At 45.9% G+C, this 12293-nt stretch overlaps 1 protein-coding gene across 2 annotated transcripts in view; it reads left to right on the top strand.

Moving 5' to 3' along the window:
* The first annotated feature begins 794 nt into the window (after nt 1-794).
* The window catches only part of Gpd2 (glycerol-3-phosphate dehydrogenase 2), a 146977-nt gene continuing 135478 nt past the window's right edge, over nt 795-12293 (top strand). Inside the window, exon 1 of one of the 2 annotated variants that reach the window (XM_048426342.3) lies at nt 795-934. The gene's annotated coding sequence lies outside the window, so the exon portion shown is untranslated. Of the gene's footprint in view, nt 935-1433; nt 1571-12293 lie in introns of those variants that run through there. The other variant, XM_048426341.3, reaches the window with a different exon arrangement.

Genomic DNA, 12293 nt, shown 5'->3' on the forward strand with positions numbered 1-12293 from the left:
ACAGTGATAGTTGTTGGCCTTTAAATTTTATCGTGTCCGAGGTGGGGGATCAGTGGATTGTGTCTAGAGACTGTGGTGGGCTCCCGGAAGTTACTACGAATCTGTGGCCCCACACATTTCTACGAGGTATTCTTCAGTTGTTTAAGAATACTAAATAATGGTCGGGGCGTTGGTGGCCCAGGGCTTGAATTTCAGCACTTGGGAGGCAGAGGCAGGAAGGAGTTCCAGGCCAGCATGGTAAACAGCGTGAGTCCCAAGACAGCCTGAGCCACACAGAGAAAAACTGTCTCGAAAAACCAAATATATATATAATATATATATTATATATATATTACATAAGCAATTGATTACTGAACACCGTTACAGTTACAATTTCCCTCAAACTGATTTGGCTGTTTTATTTGAGGAACTTTTTGTATCAGTCCCTCTCTATTTTTCTAACATCACGGTGGGTGGAAACACATCTCATGATTTAAAAGTGGGGTCTTTCGGAACCCAACCTAACCCCCTTTGGGTACCATTGGGTTTGCCTAACCCTTGTAGTTGCAACAAGTGAGCTGGGCATGCTCAGTGGGCAGGGTCGGGTTGGGAGGGGGTGCAAGTGGGAAGCCTGTGGCTCCGTAGCCTGGGCTCTCCGCCTCCCCCCACCTGTACGAGGGCTGGGCCCTGTTGGGCCAGTGCTCAGCATCCCACCCCTGTTAACCCGGTTTGGTCTTCTCCGCGGGTCACTGTGCTATAACATTCAGGCCTGGGGTCAAGAGGCCTGGAGCGCCTGCAGACCGCGCTAGGGTAGCCGGGCCGAGAGCTGCAGGCCCTGTCCCCAGGGTCCCCCGACTCCTAGACGCCTTTCTAGGCCCAGGGAAGCCTGGCGACTGGGAGGTGCGGAGGGGGAGGGGGGAGACGCCGGATCTGGGGACGCGCGACGCGTGATCAGGTAAGGCAACCCCGGCGGGCAGCAGGCGGGCGAACGTCCTCCTCCCGGGCAGATGGCGGAGGGGGGGGCAGGGGGGTGGCCAGCGAGGGGAGGGACAGGAACCCGACACCCCGCCAGCTTCCCGGGCCTAGCTCAGCCATCTCGTCTTCCCTCCAGCTGGCGAGGAGTGGCGGGGTATGGAGTCCCTCTCCGCCCGGGCGCTGGGCAGGATCGATCACCCCGGGGCAGGGGGCAGGGCCAGCTCCTGTCTCCGCGAGGCCCAGAGCGCGAGTCTGCAGCCGCCCTTCCCCGCCCGCGGCTCGCACACCCGCCTGCACTTCCGCGTTTCCCCGCCGGGCCGAGGAGCCCGGGCCCGCGGTGTCGCGGCGCACGCGGTGGCGGAGTCGCAGGGTCATCCCCCCCCCCCCCCGCCCCCCGGGGAGGCGGAGGCGCACGAGGTGGGAGGAGGAGGAAGTGTCCGGGAGGGGCGTCGGCGGGCGGGTCGGGTTACCGTGGCCCCGCCTGACCCGGTGACATCCCGGCGCGCTCGCCGCGAGCCCAGGGCCACTCTGGTTCTCGGCGAGGCCGACTCCGCCCTGGCTGGAGGATCCTGGCGCCCCTGTCCGCTGTCCCCTCGCGCGTGAGGACTGATCTCAGGTGTGTGCGCCCTGGCGACCCGCTTCTCCTCCGCCCTGGCTGCTAGGGGAAAGTGGTCCCTTTCTGAGCACCCTGACTCGGACTCTGTGGGGCTGAGGTGTGGCGGAGGTGGAGGTGGTGGTGGCGGGAAACTGGGGGAGGCTTGAGACTTTCTTCTCGTTCAGGGCTAGACGAGGCTGGAATACCTTTGTAATGTAATACACTTTCCCTAGGAAGAGGCAGGGACTCTGCACATCAGTGAAACTTTATGCAAACTTTTCACTTGCGAATGTGGCTTCTCCGGTGAGGAAGGAGGCTTGCTGTTTTCCTTCTGTGGTGAGGGTCGGAGACCTTTCTGGAGGAGGGAGGAGGCTTTCTTTGAGAAACTCAATTGCCAGGGTGTGACTGGTCTAGGAGGAAACGCACTGTGTACAGCAGCAACAGCCTCCACTCTCCACAAGGCAACTGCTTCTAGTTAAAGAAAGTTTGCTGAGTGCGGTGGCTCAAAGGGTCTTAGCGGAGAGTGGTCCAGAGACCTTCCTTCTCCCCGTGAGGAGATACATGTACCCCTGAAACAGCTTTTCTCAGCCAACACAAGTTCTCCCAAAATCTCAGTGACAGGCTCATCCAAGCGACACAACCCGTAAATATCCCAGGAGGTTGCTACTGAAACAGGCAACAGTTACATTTGTCAGTTTGTACAAATAGGTGCGAGAAGGAAGTTGGTAAATTAATGTCCTCGTTGCTTAAAGCAAAACTTTGTAATTTGCATATATTCCAAAGTTTAGTGCCTCGGAGATTTTCTTTTGAGGGTGGAAAGTACTGGCGATGGCCACTCTGGGAGCAGGGACTACTCAGTCACTATTGATCTGACCACGAGGACTGGATGCCATTGCCCAGTGGCACTGTGCTGTCTCTGGGGCCTTAATGATTAGTGTGTTGAAACCTCCCCATGTTTCTCATAGGGACATTAGTCAAATGACCATACTTCCTTTATTTTTAGCAATGTAACCCTTCACCCCAGTGAATAATGGGTAAGAGATAGGATTTGAGAAGAGAGACAAAATCGTTAGAACTCTGTGTTCGGAGAGGTCACATAGTCAGTTTATAAAGTCATTCTAGGCAGCAGGGGAAGGCTATTGCATGGTTTGTTAATGAGCTTGGCAGAGTTAGCAGTTCCCAGTGGGTGGTTGTGCCTTCTCGCTTAGTTCTTGTAACTAATATTTATAGGCAATCAAGAAGATTTGATGACCACTGTGGATAAGTCATGATGACAAACTGATATAATTCTTACATTATCCTATGTGGTTATTTTATGTATGTCCTGTGCAGCTCCAGGATGTAAGCTTTGACTTGGGTATGGTGTGTCTTAGACATTTTGAGATCTCTAGGACCTGGAACTGCCACTGACTTCTAATAAGCTCCCACAAATGCTTTCTCAAGCAGTGACTAAACTGGAACAATGTATCAGAATCTAAGAAACAGAAAGCTTTGGCCTGAGGGAACATATTCAAACTCACTAAGTCTCACAGGCAAAGCATGGGTAATACTATAGAGCAGGCCTTCAGTCACTCTGGATTGCTCCAGAGGCAATCAGTTTCTAAAATGTTAGTGTCCTTCCTCCTATTTCCTTTTTGTATTGAAAAAGCAAATTTTAGGGAAAGAATACAGCAAGGCAGTATTTTTTAGTTCTCATGTGGTAAGCATGAATTATCCAGGATTTTCCCCTTTAGTTGGGCAGCAGGAGGAGGGCTAGCGGCCGCTGTGGTTATCAACAGAGGGAACAATTTCCAGACCATTATCTAATTGCTTTTCTTTAGTTTTGGATCATGCTGATGTTTTCTGAAGCTTGATTCTCTGTGTTCCCCAACGCAAAAACAATACCTCAGAAGGCACCAGAAATTACATAGATGTTACGTTTGGCTTTTTTTTTTGAGACAGGTTTTCTCTGTAGCTTTGGAGCCTGTTCTTGTAGACCAGGCTGGCTTCAAACTCACAGAGATCCTCCTGCCTCTGCCTCCTGAGTGCTGGGATTAAAGGCATGCACCACGGTGGCCTGGCTACATTTGACTTCTTAAAGGAAGTTTTATGCAGTTGTGTGTAGGATTGCATAGCAATAAATACTAAATAAAGCAAAATTACTGTTAGCCATTTTTGATTAATGAATGGAGTTTGTTTAGTGGGATAAAACATGCATTCAGGTGCCAGCTGACATTTTAACCAGCTACCTATGTAACTATGGTCCCACAAAAGTCTTGCCGAGTGAGATGGAAACCACCTAAGATTATGCAAATTCTGTGATGTTTCTCAGAATGATAGAACACCTAATGAGAAATTTCTCAGAAGTTATTCCTGATCCTACAGATGACTGTAGATGACCCAACTCTTTAGCGACAAGTTGATGTGGCGGGGAGTACCATTGATAACAGGCTTAAAACTGCCTAAAGACAAACTCGATGATCATCATTTTAGGAGGTAGGATTGGTCCAGACTTAAGTCTGGAAGTCATGGAAATCCTCCCTGCCTCAACCTCTCAAATACTAAGATTGTAAGAAGATGTTATCGCTCGTGGCTTCGAAGCAGGTTTCCAATGCTCATGACAACACTTGGCTAACGCGACTACATTGAGAAAAGAAGAACATATACAGGTAGTATTATAGGAAGAGGAGAAGTTGCTGCTGGGCATTGCAAATTTGTTGTGTTTATGTGCCTTGTTTTTGAATTGTTGACAAGATGAATAAAACATATGTAATGATTGGCTGGTGATCACATTGATCTTTTACGGAGAAAGAGAAGAGCCAAGATGGTTGCAAGCCAGGAAAAGCCTGAAAACTTTAGGATAGACCTCTTCCTTTATTACAGTGGTTCTCTACCTCCCCAGTGCTGTTCCTCATACTGTGGTAACCCCCAACCATAAAATTATTTTGTTGCTGTTTCGTAGCTGTCATTTTGTTACTGTTACGTATAATAATGGAAATATCTGATATGCTACCCTGTGGGGGTTTTGAGCCATAGCTTGAGAAACACTGCTTTGTTATACAGCCTGAGAGAGATCTCGGAGTCACCGAAGAGAGAAAGCAAGGGATGCGGATGGAGTGGAGGAGTGGTGTCTGCGTGCAATCCCAGGACGTGGGAGGCAGAGGCAGGCAGACCTCTGTGAGTTTGAGGCCAGCCTGGTGAGGTTCAGGACAGCTAAAGCTGCATAGTGAGACCCCGTCTTTAAAAAAACAAAACAAAAGAAAACAAAACACCCAAAGATGCTGATGGAAGAAAACTAATTGTTTGCAAGAATACCTGAAGAGTGTAGATAGCGATTGTGACCAGTATGTTTTGAATTCTAACTTGAGTCTTTCAGTGAATGTGACCATTATTATTTATTATTATTTGCTTGTGTTCTAGCCTTTTTGTCTTTTGTTAGTGACTTCTGTTTTTCTGTTTCACTCACTGTATGTGATATCATGTATCATCTGTGTTATTTATTTATAAAGACAGGACCTCAATTTATAGCCCTGGATGGCCTGAAACTAGCTATGTAGACCAGGTTGGCCCAGAGCTCACAGCGATCCCTCCCATTCAGCCTTATCTATACACTTACTTCCCATTTTTCAGTTAAGAGTTTTGTTCTAATTCTTGCGATATCAGATTTGTTATCTGTGCAGGAAAGCATGGTTTGTGATATTGATAGGTGAAGCCGTGGTTAACTCATTAAAATTGATGAGAAGAAATAGCTAATAAGCAATTTTAATTCTTCTTAAATTTAGTCTCACATATTTTGAAATAATGAAAACAGGAGCTGGGTTTGGTGATATACGTGCATTTAATGTCACCACTCACGGGACTGGAGTTCAAGGCCACCGGTCTTAGCAAAACAGAGCAGGAAAGGAAGAAGCTCTGTCTCCCTGTTTCTGACCCAGGAAGTTCCAAGTTTGTTTTAAGTTCTAAGCGTCTTGGAATTTCTGGGCTGAGTACACGTTTGTGAATTCAGGAGATTACTAATGAGTCTGTGGACAGCGTCAGGGATAGGAACTGAGTGCCTTGTAGATTAGCTTCGGGGATGGGAGCTGAGGGCGGGAGGCTTTGAGGTCAGAGTTGAAACTTCCGTCTCACCTGCCGCCTGTGGAGGACCAAGAGGCTAGAGATAATCAGGCTGTGGCCTGACGGTCCTGCCTGCGTATGAAGCCTTCATAAAATGATAAATTACCTGGTTTGGAAAAAAAACCAGAGTTTCCAAATATTTGAAGGGTGAGAAGACCTGAGAGAGAGGGAAACTCCTTGACCCTGTTCCCATACTGCACCGTGCACTTTATTCCCTGCTCACATATCGGAGACGTCTCTCATTATTGTAGCCTTGGCTGCCCTGGAACTTGTTCTGTAGGTCAGGCTGGTCTGGAATTTACAGAGATCTCCCTGCCTCTGCTGGGTTCAAAGGCTTGCAACACCACGCCCAGTTCATTTTCATTCTTTAGGCTGTCCTTACAAGAGACTGATAAATGCATTTCCCTGAATCTGAGTCATTATAGCCTGTTACTGAACCTGAGAGGGGGTGGGGATCCTAGATTGGAAGGTAAATTGGCAGAAGCGTTGGTAACCTGGGAAACCAGTTGTGTGACCACTGTCTGACGTGCTTTTTTTTGTGTGTTTGTGTGAAAACAAAACAAAACAAAACAAAAAACCCTATACACTTGGTGTCAGAAGTGCTGTGAGTAGAGGGGCAGCATTCTTGTCCGTCTGGAGTAATAATCTGACATTACTTGAACAGTATCTTTTAGCTGTTCAGGAAGACGTAAACCCTAATTTATTTCTGAACACTGAGATGCTGTCATAGTGTTGGGTACCTTTTGACCAATGACTTTAGAGTTCTCAAACTTTCTGTTCTTCAGATAGTGGTGTCTTGTGGGTACCCTTATCTTTGACTGACCACGACCGTAATTTTATGACTGGTTTTACTTGGCAGGGAAAGGAGACCTCAAAACTGTAACAGAGAGGCCAGTTTCTGAAAAATGAGATTTACAGAAGCTGGTGGTGTTGGGCAAGATTGTCTCTGCCTCAGACTTGGTGACAGTACTCACAGACTTGGGGAAACTTGTGCATTGCAATTGGAATTATTCCCTTGTCCTTGCTGGTGGTCACCAGGGACTCATGGAAATGATAGCTACCTATATACATGTGAAGAGGAAAAGTTATGTTCAGTGAAAAGAGATTCGGAAACACCTGGTTAAGATTTTATGCTATTATATGCCAATACAATCCAATAATCTTCTAAATATATTTCAAAGTGACAAAAACAATAGTTTAGAGTGCCAGGTTCTCAAGGTCCTTTCCTTTGATTTAAACTGAATAAATAAAGGATGTTATGTTTCATTGTAGTACAGTCAGAAATGCTTTTGATCATTCCCCTCTCTGTCCCACCCTTCCTGGGCTTCTGTTCTGTGGGATCAAGTCTAAGCGTTTGTCTTGGAGATCAGGAGATGTCCAACCTTGCTCCTGGATTCTGCCTCTCTCTTTGGGTTCTGTCTAAGTGGTCGTTAGCTAGAATTCTTTAAAACCTACCTTATTTCTACAGCTGCCTCTTGCTGTGCTCTTCCTTCTTCACCTTTTTGGTTTTTGGTTTTTTGAGACAAGGTTTTCTTTGTAGCTCTGGTTGTCCTGGAACTCGCTTTGTGGATCAGGCTGGTCTTGAACTCAGAGATTCTCCTGCCTCTGCCTCCGAAGTGCTGGGATTAAAGGTGTGTGCCGTCACAACCAGCCTGCTTCAGATTTGAAAACCCTCCCCTCTAGCTTCCAATGTCATGAATCTTTCTTTTTTCCTCCCTTCCCCTTGTGAGAAGTATTGTTCTATTTTGTTAACCTAAATTTAATTAGTTTAAAATGTTTATTTTTGTGTATGTATGCATGTATATATGTATGGTATGTGTGTAGTGTTGGGGTTCAAACCCCAGGCCTCGTGTATGCTAAGCATCTCCCGGGTACTTCAAGTACTTTTTTGTTTTTCCACATTTGTGTATTTATTTACTGTGTGGGGTGTGCACATGGAGTTAGGGCAAGTACTTCGGAGCCACCTTTCTGGCATCAGTTGCTCTTTTGATGTAAGTCTCTTGATAATCCTATGTTCTATAAATTATTGAAAATCTGTATCATTTCCTTACCTGAAAGAGCAGGGACTGGATCTTAACAGGGTTTTTTTGTTTGTTTGTTTGTTTGTTTTTGGGTGTCTCGAGACAGAGTTTCTCTGTGTGTGACAGACCTGGCTGTCCTGGAACTAGCTTTTGTAGACCAGACTGGCCTCAAACTCACAGAGATTCGCCTGTCTCTGCCTCCTGAGTGCTGTGAATAAAGGCATGTGCCACCACTGCCCGGCCAATATGACAGTTTTATTGATCTCACACGTCTTAGCCAAGTGCTTTGCACGACACCTACTACTATTGGATGTACAATCCTCTCATAATTTACTCATTTAAGAGTAAACTTTATTTATTTAAGAAGTAACAGTTGGTTTGATCTGGGTGTGATTGGGCAGGTAAGGACACATACTAGCTACATTTCTGATAATTAGCAATTGGATAGCATAAGCATTGTCGTTAAGTCTTCCCTTTTTTCCTACACATTCGGCAGTTTCTAGAATATTTGCGAAGAGGCAATTGCATCACTCAAACTGATATTCTAAAAGCAATCCCTCAAGAAAATTACTGGAAGATTCTGTAAACCAGAAGGACACATGATTCCTGTCTCTGTCAGCGCTACTGAGGCTCGATGCTCCTTTACTTCACTGGTTTCCCCCTTCCTCACCTTCCTACCTAATCAAGTTTCTTAGGAAAATAAATCCTAACTGGGCTGGTTGTGTCCATGTATAATCCTAGCACTTGGGACTTTGGGAAAGGGGTGTGGGAGATTTGCATAGGTCAAAGCCTGAGCTACTTAGGGAGACCCTGTTTCAAAAAATAAAAACAAGGAGGACATGATAGCACATCTTTTAGTCTTAGCACTTTAGGTAAAGCGAGAACTCTTTGAGTTCTAGGCCAGCCTAGGCTACATAGTTACATAGTGAGTTTCAGGACAGCCTGGGGTATGGAGAGACCTGGTCTCAAAACAAAAAACCAAGGCCAGCCAAATGAAAACAGGGGGGAAAAAAGCCACACCAACAACAAAAACTAAAAGCCACTGAAGAATCTGGCAAATTCTAAGGAGGTAGTTGATAAAAGCTTGTCAGCATTATCAAATAAAGTTTCTGGTCCTTTTATTTTAAAAACTAGTTATTTTTGTTTTTATTTATGTATATGAGGGTATACCCTGGATGTTTGGGTGTCCATGGGAGCCAGAAAAGGGCATTGGATCCTCTGGAGTTGGAGTTACAATCATCCAGCATGGGTGCTGGGAAACCCAACTTGGGGTCTCTGCAAGAACAAGGGTTCTTAATTACTGAGCCTTCTTTCCAGCCTCCAAGTTCTCTGCATTCTAAGGAAACAAAAACTCAAGGACCATTTATGTAGGAGGTCAAAGGTGACCCTGAGGAGAGGCTTTTGCTTCTGAGCACCCCTGACATCGCTTGCCCAGTCTCTGAACCTTGCGGTTTTCCTCTATTCAGGGAGGTAGCTTAGATTTCAGGAATTTGAAGCCCACAGAAAACATAGAGTGGTATTACTCCTATCCTGTTTACTAGGAAGCCAGTCTTGCCAATGGTACTGTTTACTGCTGACCCTCTCCTGACTTTCCTTATTGTGTGCACTTAGAGATCCTGTCTCTAGCCTTTGGGGATGTGACTTTACCTCCACATGAAGCTGTATGCCCTGCTGCTCCCTCTAGGTCTATGCTCACAGGGGTCATCTTTTTTTTATTATTAAAATTTTTGTTTTATGTGCATTGGTGTTTTGCCTGCATGTATGTCTGTGTGAGGGTGTCGGATCCCCTGAACTGGAGCTGCAATGTGGGTGCTGGGAATTGAATCCAGGTCTTCTGGAAGAACCACAGAGCCCTTTCTCCAGCCCCCATAGGGCTCATCTAAAATATATTTCTATTCCCCCTCCCCCCTTTTTTTTAGCATACTTGTTAACATTAACCCGTACCTCCATTCCAACTCACCATTAAGTATCTGAGATACATATTGTGTACCACTCACGCTGCCAGATTCACAGCATTTTAAAATAGAAGGGATGCAGAGAGTTCACCCAACTGTAGCTTTTACTATTAATAAAAGTAATACAGCATTTGGGAGATCGAGATGCGAGGATCACAGTGAGTTCCAAGTCAGCCCAGGCAACCAACCACCATGAGACTCGTCCTCAACCCTTGGCCCTGGTAAGACATTTTTAGTGTGTACTGTTTCTATTGTTTTGTCTATTAGCAGGGAATCCTGTTGTACTGATGATTAAGGGAGATCAGAGAAATTCAGTTACTCATTCAAAGTCACACAGCTTCTTTCTAGCTCGGCAGAGACTTTGGCAGTCTTCGTGAAGGAAGTTATGAAGAGACAATCCTATGCCCATTTCTTCCCATGCCCTTCCCTTTCTTTTTCTCTTGGACATAGGAATGTGGTTTAGGCTGGCCCTTATCACACGGTGGCCTAAGCTAGACTTGAACTCTTGGCTCTCCTGTCTCAGCTTCCGGAGTGCTGAGATTACAGGCATGCATATATCTAGCTCTCTACTCCTATTTTTTATCATTATTATATTTTTTTGGTAAAGTGTTTCCTGATTTTGCTCCTTTGAATTCTGTTGCTCCTTCCATCGACCTTCGCCTTTTAGCACTTACGCTTGCTAATACGTCACCTGGTGACTCCGGAGCTGTCTCTGGACTTGACTTCAGGAACCTAAGACTTTTGTCAAAGTCCTTGATCTGATGACTGTCTGAACAGCCTGCACCCTAGCATCCACCTGTTTGTCCTCTCACATCTGGGCTGCTGCCTGCCTCGGGGACAGGGAACGTAATCATGCAAGGCAGGGGCGCATGCGAATTTCCTACCTTCCCAGGAGCCACGGTTTTCACTTGACTGTTAGCCTCTTTCTCCATTTCTTCCCTTTACTTTCTGAAGACAATCTGTAAATGGTGCTGGCCTTGAATTGACCGTTCTCTTGCCTCCAGATTCCTTTCTTGCTACCGCTCTCCCAAACTTTCAGCATCATTGAGCCTTTCATCCCACCCATGCATTTCTTTTGCAAAAGATGCTCGTTAGTGGTTAGAGCAAGACTAAACTGCTGTTACAGAGAGATCTGAAAATAGACCCAGGCTCAAGGACAAGTTCGTTTCTTTCTCACGTGTTGTTTTGGTTTGCATATGGCTTTCTGCCCTTGGTCCAGACACTTGGTCCTTCTGTTTATGATGTAATCCTTCCTTCTAGCTTTGTTTTCAATGCCATCAGTTAGTGGAAACTGAAAGGGAAGAGACACTTCCACCTTCCCAGCGTGGAGGACTAAAGTGAATGTGTCAGCTCCACTCATAATGGCTTCATTGGAAAACCACTGCAGAATCTTATTTCCTCCTCAGAAAGATTGCCAGCAGGGCGGTGGTGGCACGCGCCTTTAAGCCCAGCACTTGGGAGGCAGAGGCAGCCAGATCTCAGTGAGTTCAAGGCCAGTCTGGTCTATAGAGCAAGTTCCAGGACAGCCAGGGATATACAGAGAAAACACCATCTCGAAAAACCGTTAAAAAAAAAAAAAAAAAGAGGTCTTTAAATGATACCTTTTCCATACGATCTGCCATCTGATACCAGGAAGACAGAGATAGCATGAAAACTGTCAATATTTTCCTCTCCATCTCTTCTTGCACCTGAACCCAGGTACTCCATTAGCTTCCAACTTTGAGCCACCCAAGTTCATGCTTTTCCTGTTATTATCCTATTATTTTTACTGTGGCATGGTCTGTCCTATGTAGACCAGGTTGGATTTTAGCTCAGAGATCCACTTGCCATTGCCTATTGAATGCTTCGGTTAAAAACATGCGTTCCCTTCAGTTACTTTGTGAAAATTCTCCATGCTCACATTTAATTTTTATTACTAAGTGAAAGAATATTGGGAGTGGTGGCACACGACCGCAGAAGGCAAAGGCAGGCGGGTCTCTGTGAGTTTGAGGCCTGCCTTGGACTACATAATGAGTTTAGGACAGCCAGGCTATATAGTGAGACCCTGTCTCTAAAAAACCAACAGAAAATTACTTTTATTATTTTCTTTCTGCAAGACAGGAATTTGCCGAGTAGCTCAGATCCACTCTAACATAATGGTCTTGCTTTAGCCTCTGATGGCCGGGGTTATGGACAGGTACAACCACACAGGCCAGCTCATGTTTATCATAAATATTTACAAGAAGGCCCAACACAGACAAGACCAAACTCTAACCATGCTGTCATCCACACTGCCAGCTACACGCTCACTTCCTGCCTTAAAGCTGAGCTTTGTAAAAGTATACTTTGACCGTTTTGCTAACTTTCTTGCCTTCCACTCTGCTTTTGGAGAGCTGGCTCCAATCTCAGGTGAATCTTTTTCTGTCAGGCTTATTGGGGTCCTGACTGGCAAGCCAGTGAGTTTTTATCTTTTACTTTTGAAACTTCTGTATTCTGCTCAGTTTCTCCCGGAGGAAACTGAACTCACCAGGTTGCTGTGACAGCTTGCTTCCCTTTGGAGTCCTCCTCTGGTTGTGTGCAGGTTGTCTCCCGGACTTATTCCTAGCTCCTTGGCTTTTCTCTGCGGTTACTCATTTCACTTGATTTATCCCTGTTCTCCGTTTGGGGGATTTTCAGAGTAGTATCTCCGGCCAC

The sequence above is a fragment of the Myodes glareolus genome, chromosome 21 (assembly GCF_982192425.1).
Source record: "Myodes glareolus chromosome 21, mMyoGla1.1, whole genome shotgun sequence".
Classification (NCBI taxonomy): Eukaryota; Metazoa; Chordata; class Mammalia; order Rodentia; family Cricetidae; genus Myodes; species Myodes glareolus.